The 9,679-nt window shown below is 42.0% G+C and overlaps 1 long non-coding RNA gene across 1 annotated transcript; it reads right to left on the bottom strand.

Moving 5' to 3' along the window:
- Positions 1–3,638: 3,638 nt before the first annotated feature.
- LOC143434777 (uncharacterized) lies at positions 3,639–9,213 on the bottom strand. Its single transcript, XR_013104534.1, has 3 exons — positions 9,087–9,213; positions 3,973–4,086; positions 3,639–3,871 (listed from the first exon to the last, which is right to left on the bottom strand). It is a non-coding gene; the product is annotated as an uncharacterized LOC143434777 (long non-coding RNA).
- Positions 9,214–9,679: the final 466 nt, after the last annotated feature.

Genomic DNA, 9,679 nt, shown 5'->3' with positions numbered 1-9,679 from the left:
TGGCTGTATAAACAGTAATTGTGACATCATAACCTTTTACCACTTAGATGCAGTCAAACAAGTTCAGTTCCCAAACATTTAATTGGCGCTGGCTTGCAGTTTCAGAGGTTCATCCATTATCCTCATCATGGGAAGCAGGGCAGAAATGGTACTAGGGAAGCCTAGAGTTCTACATTTTGATCCAAAGGCAGGCAGAAGGAGACTGTCATCCACGGGCAGCCAGGAGGAGGGTCTCTTCTGCACTGGGTGAAGCTTGACCATGAGAAGCCTCAAAACCTATACAATGACACACTTCTTCCAACAAGGCCACACCTATTTTAACAAGGCCACATCACCTAATAGTGCAACTTCCCATGGGCAAAGCATATTTAAACCACCAGAATTATTACTGTTGTTATTATTATTACTATCATTATTATTATAAATATTGCTAAGAAATAGAGCAGAGAGCGTGGCAGCAGAAGTGCAGGCATGGTACTGGAGCAGAAGCTGAGAACTTACAGCTGATTCACAAGAAGGAATTAGTGAAAGCTAACTGAAGCTGGGTGGTGGTGACGCATGCCTTTAATCCCAGCACTTGGGAGGCAGAGGCAGGCGGATTTCTGAGTTCAAGGCCAGCCTGGTCTACAAAGTGAGTTCCAGGACTACATAGAGAAACCCTGTCTCGAAAAACCAAAAAAAAAAAAAAAAAAAAAAAAAAAAAAAAAAAAGAAAGAAAGAAAGAAAGCTAACTGAGATTGGCTCTTGAAACCTCAAAGCCCACCCCTAGTGACAAACCTCCTCCAACAAGGCCACACCTTTTAATCCTTCCCAAACAGCTCCACCATCTAGGAACCAAGTATTCAAATGTATACACCCATGGAAAGCATTCTCATTCAAAGCACCACAAGGCCTAAAGGTGCTCATGATTTGTATATGTGTGTGTGTCATGTGTGTATGCTTGTGTGTGTGATTTGAATGTAAGCTGTCTGTAGATGTGTGTGTACCTGTATGAGTGTGAATGTTTTGTGTATGTCCTACATATTTTGTGTATGTGTGTTGCTTATGTGTGAGTGTTATTTGTGTATGGTGTGGTGTGTGTGTGTGTGTGTGTGTGTGTGTGCTGTGTATATTAAGTGGAACTTAAGGATGCTGTCTCTCATCATGCTTTTAGCTCTAAAAGCTTCTAACACTGACTCAAGGTAGTTGGTGTCCTGGAGAATGACTACGATCACTCTCACGATAGTAGAAAATTTCCTATTGTCATCTTGTTAAGAATATAGCCTCCAGCTGTTTAAAGAGGACAAGAACAATATGTCCATTTTATTTACTACTTTATGCACCCCACCCTGCACTCTTAAAACAGAATGGATGGATGGAGGTGGAATGTGACTGTTGTGTACACCAACATTTGCTTTGGTTTATTTTTTATTTAGTTATTTTTGAGAAAAATAGGTTTGGTATCATCCCACTACTAACAAGACACTTGCATGACTTTGAAAGTGATGACTTTGCTGTGCTGTCTCTAACATTAAAAAAAGTGAGATGAAAAAAGACCTGGTTATTCTTATTTTCTATGAGACTTCATACACAATATACCTAAATCAACATGCTTCTATATTGAGTTCTCTGTTTGTCTTCACCATTTATTTTCAAAATAAATTTAGATCCATTCTTCTAACACCACAGAGATCATTTGTAGCTCTGATATTGTGAATGGTCCCAGGCCTGTACATAAAAGTGATTTCCTTAGAGACACGATTCCTTCCTTTAGAAGATAATGGGGTAAGTCTTGGCAGGATAAGTTGCCCTTTTCAGGGGAATTAGATAGAAATCATCTATTACATATTTAATTGATTCATGCCCCAGTATATTTTCACAGTTGTTTTACTTTATTATCAGCTGTTATTGTTAAGCATTGATAGGTTATAAACTAAATTTTACATATGTCTGTGAACGTAGGAAAAAACAAAGCATATATTTTTATGTCTGCATACATGAATTGGTACTATCCATGGTTCAGGTGTCCACTAGAAGTCTTGGAATACTCTCCTCTCAGATAAGGTATCACTATATCTCCATGTTATTTACCAGGAAACTTGTGTGTGGATGCATGCTTCTCTGGAACGTGATTGACTTACTGATGGAATCTCAAGTCACTCCTTCCACTGAATCTGACATGGTTTGAAAATCAAAGGAGGTAATTCAATAAGCGAGTATATAGCAGTGCCTGGATTGATGTCTGGTCAAACTGACCTTGAAAATATTTCTGAGAGAATGGATGCAGCACGGTCCTCAACTCAGAACAAATCCAGTTCACCTTTTTTCCTTCTTCATTTTTACTTTTAACATTCAAAGAGGATATCCAGTCTTGAGGATTCTGAGTGAAATTTGACCTTCAAATTTTCAGCTCAAACCTTCCAAACGCCACGTTGGAGCTTTTCCACATCATCCATGGGATTGTTAAAGTATAGAGAAGGTAATTCTTTTAGCTTATCAGGTCTAAAATGCTATCCATTAAAAACTGCTCTATGTATAAAAAGGAATTCAAAGCCACATTCTAGAAAAACGTTTTAACATTGAGAGCAAATGTATGTAAAAATCACTCATCTGCCTCTTGATTTCTGTTATTTATTTATATATTTCTTAATGAAAGAAAGGGAAAGATTGTTTGGTGTGTTCAGAACTCTATCATTTTTCCCTGGGTGATTTGTTTGGAGAGAAAAGCTGGTGTTTCAATGGTGAGTAAAGCATAAGATATCGGTACAGTGACTTTACAGGGAATGGTAGGCTTCTCTAGCCAAGCCTCTCTCCAGTGAAGTGTACTTTGTTCTCACTCATCTGTGTGGCCCTTTCACCTTCTACTCCTGAAGCCAACATGAACCCCATTCAAGCAGGATCGGTATTTACAAAGACCCACCTCATGGGCAACACTATTAATGATACTCTGTTATGCTTGCAGACAGGAGCATGTTGTCCTCTGAGAGGCTCCACCCAGCAGCTGACTCAGACAGATGTAGACACCCACAGCAAAATAGTAGATAGAGCTTGGGGACTCTTATGGAAGAATAAGAGGAAGGTTTGTGGCCCCAAAGGGAATAGAAACTACAGAGGAAGACCAACAAAGTCAACTAACCTAAACCCTTGGGGCTCTCAGAGTCTGAACCTCCAACCAAAGAGCATCCATGAGCTGGACCTAGGCCTCCCTAAACACGTGTAGCAGGTGTGCAGCTTGATCTTTATGTGAGTCCTGAATAACTCACATAAATGGGGGGCTATCCCAAAAGCTGTTGCCAGTATGTGGAATACATTCTTCTAGTTGGGCTGCCTTGTCTGGCCTCAGTGGGGGAGGATGAGCCTAGCCTCACAGAGACTTGAAGTGCCAGGGTAGAGGGATACCCAGGGGTCCCCATCTTCTCAGAGGAGAAAGAGAGAGGGATGGGAGAAGGATGGTAGAAGTGGGTGACTGGCAGGGAGGTCAGTGAATGGGATGTAAAATGAATAAGTAAAAAGAAGAGGCCATTTCTCTGCTTCTATACTCAAATTTGCCTGAAAACCGAACTCTCTCCAGGCCAAAGCTTCCCTTTTTTATTGATTCTCTGTGAATTTCACATCATGCACCCCAACCCCACTCATCTCCCCACCCCTCTGTATCTGCCCTTCACCCATGCAAACTAAGGAAAGTAAAAAATAAAAACAAACAGAGAATAACAACAGCAGCAGCAACAACAACAACAACAAACATCTCCAGGTCAAAGCTCCTGGCAATGGCTTATTGCATGGAAGGTTCTTCCAGAAAGATGGCACCGTTAATCTTTACTCTTCAGTAGTGGCCACACCAGCTCTTCTGAGTCTTCCGAGGTTCATAACCATTCTCTTCCCAATTACTAGTCTGCTGAGAAAAAAAAAAAGAGCAGACCTGGAATCATAAAGTGGACAGAACTATAGCTCATTTTCCAGAGTTACTTGGAACCCTCTATCCCTGCTGCTGACCTGGCACTCAGGGGACACTGTCAGGTCTGGGACTCCGTGACTCCATGTTCCAGCAGAGCTCCATGCTGCACCAGCGCTGGGCTTTGCTAGCCAGAGCTTCATTTTGGCTTCTCTCTAGACATCAGAAACAATTCAGTCTCAAATATCCACTCTAGCCTCTGCCCCCTAAATGATTCTCAGTGTTTTTATTTTACCCATTCCTTGACACCTGCTGTTTCTAGCTGTTTTCAGTTCTTCCTTGCCACCCTCTCTGAATGCAGGTACTAATATGTCAGCCCCTATATATCATTACACTTGGCAGAACATCTTTTCTTCACATTGGGTGGTAGATTTGGAGCTTGGCTATGCATCTGATTTTGATGAGACTATCTTGGAAACAATACACCCAACACTGGGAAGAAAACAATTTTGGATTCACACAATTTAGTCCTGCCTTACTTTCTAGAGTTAACTCCTATCAAAGCCCCTGTGCTTTGACGCTTTGAGGTGCACAGGTTGTCTGGATCTCAGATCAGAGAGCCATCAGAAAAAGAATTTCCCTGCAGACTCCTATGGGCTTCAGACATTTTTATGAGAGGCTATGTCCTAGAGCATCTTTGTGAGGATGGAATTTGAAGCCCTACCCACACCCTATTAACATTCATTCGTGGCCCTGCATAATACAAAGAGAAGTGGAGACTTGGCCACTATCCAGCTGATTCAATTACAGACAGATTACCTGAATAATTTAGGCAGCAGAATAGATGTTTTTAGACACCAACCCACACTACCTTGTTAGTCGTGCAGACTTATTAAGCTAAATGGAATGGTGCCAATACTCCATTTATGTTATGTTGTGATGCCACAGTGCATGGAATTGGCCAAACTCAGGTTACTTGAGGTTTGTAGAAGGACTGAGAAAGAATCTGAGGGTTTTTTTTTTTTTATTAACCCCACAATTAAAATCAGGAGATTTTCTTTATTCCAGATTCTCTATGTCCCTTTGTGTGTGACAGAGATTTCCAAACTGAGTCTCACTCTCGAAATCCTTGCTGTTGATGGAATTTTAGGGAAAACCCCAAGAGGTTGGGGAAGTTTGGCTCCTCTTGGCCACACACAAAACAGCATCCTATTCACTGCAATACACATGTTAAAATGCACCACCCTGTAGAAAATTTCTCACTAACCAAACACCAGGGTGCAATTTGCCATTGACCCAACCCTACCATGCAGTTTGTGTGGATCAGGAAGAGCAAGAAAGAAAATGGATGACGAGATCAACTGAAGCCACTCAGCAAAGACACTTCATGAAAAGCCTCTTGATGATGGGGCACAGGGCAGAAGAGTGACTGTGGTTGTTCAAGGGGTTCAGGTTGCAACTGTGGCTACCCCAAAGCCTGGGCTTAGTATGAATGTGAAAAGGGGAGAATTTACGGGGTGGGGGGGTGTGAACTTTGAGAGAAGGCCACATTCCAGGGAGGACATAAGTCAATGAGTCCATACAGTCAGGTTTCACAGAGAAGCTACTAGCAGAATGAATGTCCAGAAAGGACAGAACAGTCTCTGTCTGAACTGTGACTTGTTCTTTCTTTTCTCTCCCGAAATAGCCACACAAAGACCTATAGTACTAAGTTATTTCTATGACGTCCTAACAGATCTCCCTACACCCACCTTTCTATCACCCCATTGCAAAATTAGTTGTCCTCCAACACTACAGAGGGGCCATATTGGAAAGCTCTTGTCATTCTTTTTCTCATGACACCTGACCCTGAAGAACATCCCCACCAAAACGAAACACTATTGTTTACAAATGTACTCACTCTTAATGGAAGACAATTTCAGTTCTGTAGACCTTGAAAATTTGACAAGTCCTCCAAAAATTGATCTAAAATCAGCTTCAGAAACTTCTGCTCATTAATTTTAGTTATAAGGTTGCAGGGAAAGTCCAATGTCCTCTACATCTTAATACCCGAGTATATAGTAGCTACCTTCCTGGATGCTCTGGCCTGCCCTTCTGTTTCAGGATGCTAGCTGGCAGATGCAACAGCTTCACATTTTGCAAATGGGCCAGCTGACTCCCTGTGGCTTTTAGTTTGATGCTCTTGGCATACAGAAAGCCCATAACAGGTATCATTAATGAATGAATAAATCCTGCCAGTGATTTCCTCTTGGTAGTAGCCTCTTATTTCAATTATTGGAGAAGCTAAGTAATATGCAGCTGCAACCCAAGGCTCCTGCTTCAATATTAAAAGCCAAGGTTTGTTATCCTTACTGTTATCCTGGACTCCAGGGAATCAACTTTTAATTTTTTTTTCAAATCAAATAGAAAGCTCAAAATATTACAAGTATAAAAGCCAGACTGGTGGCTTATACAACCGAAATTTATTATGTCGCTGTTCTAGTGGCTTTCTAGACCTGAATCAGACATCAAAATGGTTGGCATCTCTGAGGCTATACTGCTTACATTACTCATGGCGGTGACAAAAGACCTGGCAAAGCAAACCAAGGGAAGAAGGGTTTATTTTGTCTCACAGTCTGAGAGTACGGTCCATCATGGTGAGGGAGCTAGGATAACTTCAGGATGAGGCAGCTGGTCACACGGGGTCCACGGCAGACAGCAGACAGCAGACAGCAGAGAGTTGGATACACTGGCTAACTCTCTTTCTCCTTTGTATTCAGGTTGAGTCCTTAGTATATGGAATGGTACCCACATTCAAGATGAGTCTCCTCTGGCTAGTTATCTCTCTTTGAAAAGGCCCTTGTGGATAAGATGTTTGTGTTGCAGGTGCCTAGTGGACAGTCAAGGCTAGCCATCACAGAAGCCTCTCGCCTAGTGTTTGATGGCCATCTTCTCCCTGTGCTTGTCTGTGCTCCAATTTCCTCATCTTATAAAGATCCTGGTTACATTGTATTGGGACTCACCTTAAAGGAAACATCCTAGGCTGGACATGATGGTGCACACCTTTAATCCCAGTGCTTGTGAGGTAGAGGCAGGTTGAGCTCTGTGAGTTGGATGACAGCCTGGTCTATCTAGGGAGTTTGGAACCAACCATAGCTACAGAGTGAGAATTTATTCCAACAAAACAAAAGAGAAAACCAACCCCTACATTTTATCCTAGTGACCCACTACCTCCAAATAAAGTAATGCTGACGAACTAAAGGTTCTGTGGACTTTGACGTGAATTGCAGTCCTTTTAAGGGACAAGTTGTGCTCTAACCAAATCCACCTTCTGTCCTGGTCTCTGTGTAGGAATGCCTTCTAAAACATCAGCCATAAAAAAGCAGCCAGCAGACATCTACTTGGGCTCATGTAAGAATGGGGAGCTTGCCTTTTACAAGAGCCTATTCCTTTGTTGGGAAACTCTGGGTGAAAGGTTTTGCTTATGTTGAGTTAAATAAAATGTGCCTGTCATCATATTCTCCTTTGCCTGGTCCTTGCTCCAGGCATGGTCAGGGTAGAGCTGATCCAATCTTGCATATGGTGTTCTGTATTTCTCAACAGAGATGCTTTGCAAACATCTAACTGAGACTGCCACATTCTGACGGCCGTAGGCCCCAACTCGCAACCTCCCAGCACAGAACAGCCTGTGAAGACTTTCCCACATAAAACAGAGCAGTCAGTTACAGGAAGAGGAGACTCCCCCACTCCTCCTCTGTTCCTGCCAGGGTGGTTGCTATTAGAAATAGCCCTTGCTTTCTCACACACCCACCATGGAAGTGTAGCCTGTTCCCAATCCCAAAAAAAAAAAAAAAAAATCAGAATCTCCACCTCCCTATTTGCTAGCAGTTTAATGGGGTTTTAACATTGACCCAGGCTGAATCAGTCCCAGAAAGTTGGGCTTATTCCTGTGCAATATAACAAGTAACTGTTGGACAAGACTGTATTCTTTAGTACAGGGCATTAGTGGTGAGCTCACACAGCACAAGGCAAAGTCAATATAAAGCTAGGGGCATTCTCACACTTGGAGGGGTGTCATGATTAGGAATCCCTCAGCCCCAAGCTTCATGGCTACAAGCCTGCAGGAAATATGGACAATTTGGTCTTGATTAATTTTACATCAAAATTCCCTTCACAGACACTAACTCTTTATATATTGTGACAGTTTCGACATTTTTTTTTTAATGGAGGAGCCAAGCTGGATTAAACTTAAAAGCATTCTTCCTAAAAATTATAGCTTTCACGATAGCAGACGGCAACATATAGACTTCTAAAGAAGGAAGCAAGCAATAGTCCTACCTGGCTAGGATCCCATGAACCACAGCAATGATCAGGACAGCAAGATCACCCTTAGGGTACAACAGTGGCTCATATATCTTGGACTTGACCAACAGCTGTCTAAATACACCTAAGGCCTAATTAAGAGAGAGAAATCATGCCTGGTACAGGAAACCCAGGCAACTCCTCAGGACTCCTGACACCGGGAATCTTAGGAGAGAACTACACTCACTACTTTACTAAACCAAGCCAGCAAAAATTCCTAGCTCCATTCAAACATTTGTCCTTAAACCACAGATACATATAACTTTTACCCTTATATGAAAGAAAATTCTTTTGCAAATGAAGGAGACCGTTACTAAGACCACAACCAATCAAAATGCAAAGAGCAAGTGACTGTGCAGTGTCCACCCTCACTTAATAAATCTACAACACAACATCTGCACTAAGGCTTGTAGAACATTGTGGAAGAGGAGGTGGAAAACTGTCTTAGGGCCCCACCCAAAACAAAGAAAAACAGGCAACTAAAGACTGTTGCAAGAGGGAGAAATAATCTTCCCCAGGGATGTGTGTCCCCTAAGTGACTATCGAATACCAAGTGGTCAGCCCTAAAATCATACAGATATACATAAAACTAAAGAGACTCAGCAGATTGTATTTATATATTTAGGCAAATTGTATGTGGTTGTGGTGTGTGTGTGTGTGAGAGAGAGAGAGAGAGACAGAGACAGAGACAGAGACAGAGACAGATAGACAGAGAGAGAAGAGAGAGAGGCCATGATTTTTAGAGAAACTACAAGAGAGGAGTAGGTATATGGGACGAAGGGGAAGGGAGAAGTTATGTAACTATATTTTAATTTAACAAAACTTTAAAAGTTCCTGGGTTCCCCATTGCCTCCTGAAGCCAGGCTGTACTCACATGGTGTTTAGCGCTGTTGGTTATACATTCAGCCCTCTGTGACATAAAAATATTACATGTGCACTGACCATGTGAAGACTTCTTGTTTTGTCCTTATTCTCTGAACAAGCATCTAACAGCTACTTACATTGTGTTGTATATTATAAACTATCTCGAGTGGCTTGAAGACTGCAGGACACTGTGCACTAGTTGCTCACAATTCACAGACCGCCTCTTCTGGTTTGAATCCCAAGGATCATATGTTAAAGGCGTGCTTGCTAGACTGGTATTACTGGAACCATATGCTTGATGAGGACACAATGACCCTACGCTCCCCCCTCCCCCCTTTCTTTCTGTTTGCTTCCCAGCCACCATAAAAGGCATAGCCTCCTTGGTCACATGTTTCTCATCAAAACACACTGCTTACCATAGGCCCCAAGGCAACAGACTGAGACCCCTGAAACCATGAAAAAAAGAAACCATTCCCCGCTCTCTCCCACTGATGTTCTCACACTGCAATAAAAAAAATAAAATTAAATTAAATTAAATTAAATTAAAATTAAAATAAAAACTGAGAGCACAGGGCTAGGACATCTGTCAGTACGTTTGGGGAC

The sequence above is a fragment of the Arvicanthis niloticus genome, chromosome 17 (assembly GCF_011762505.2).
Source record: "Arvicanthis niloticus isolate mArvNil1 chromosome 17, mArvNil1.pat.X, whole genome shotgun sequence".
NCBI classification, from domain to species: Eukaryota; Metazoa; Chordata; class Mammalia; order Rodentia; family Muridae; genus Arvicanthis; species Arvicanthis niloticus.
Note: the sequence above shows the minus strand (reverse complement) of the source record. Positions and strands in the feature narration are given on the sequence as shown.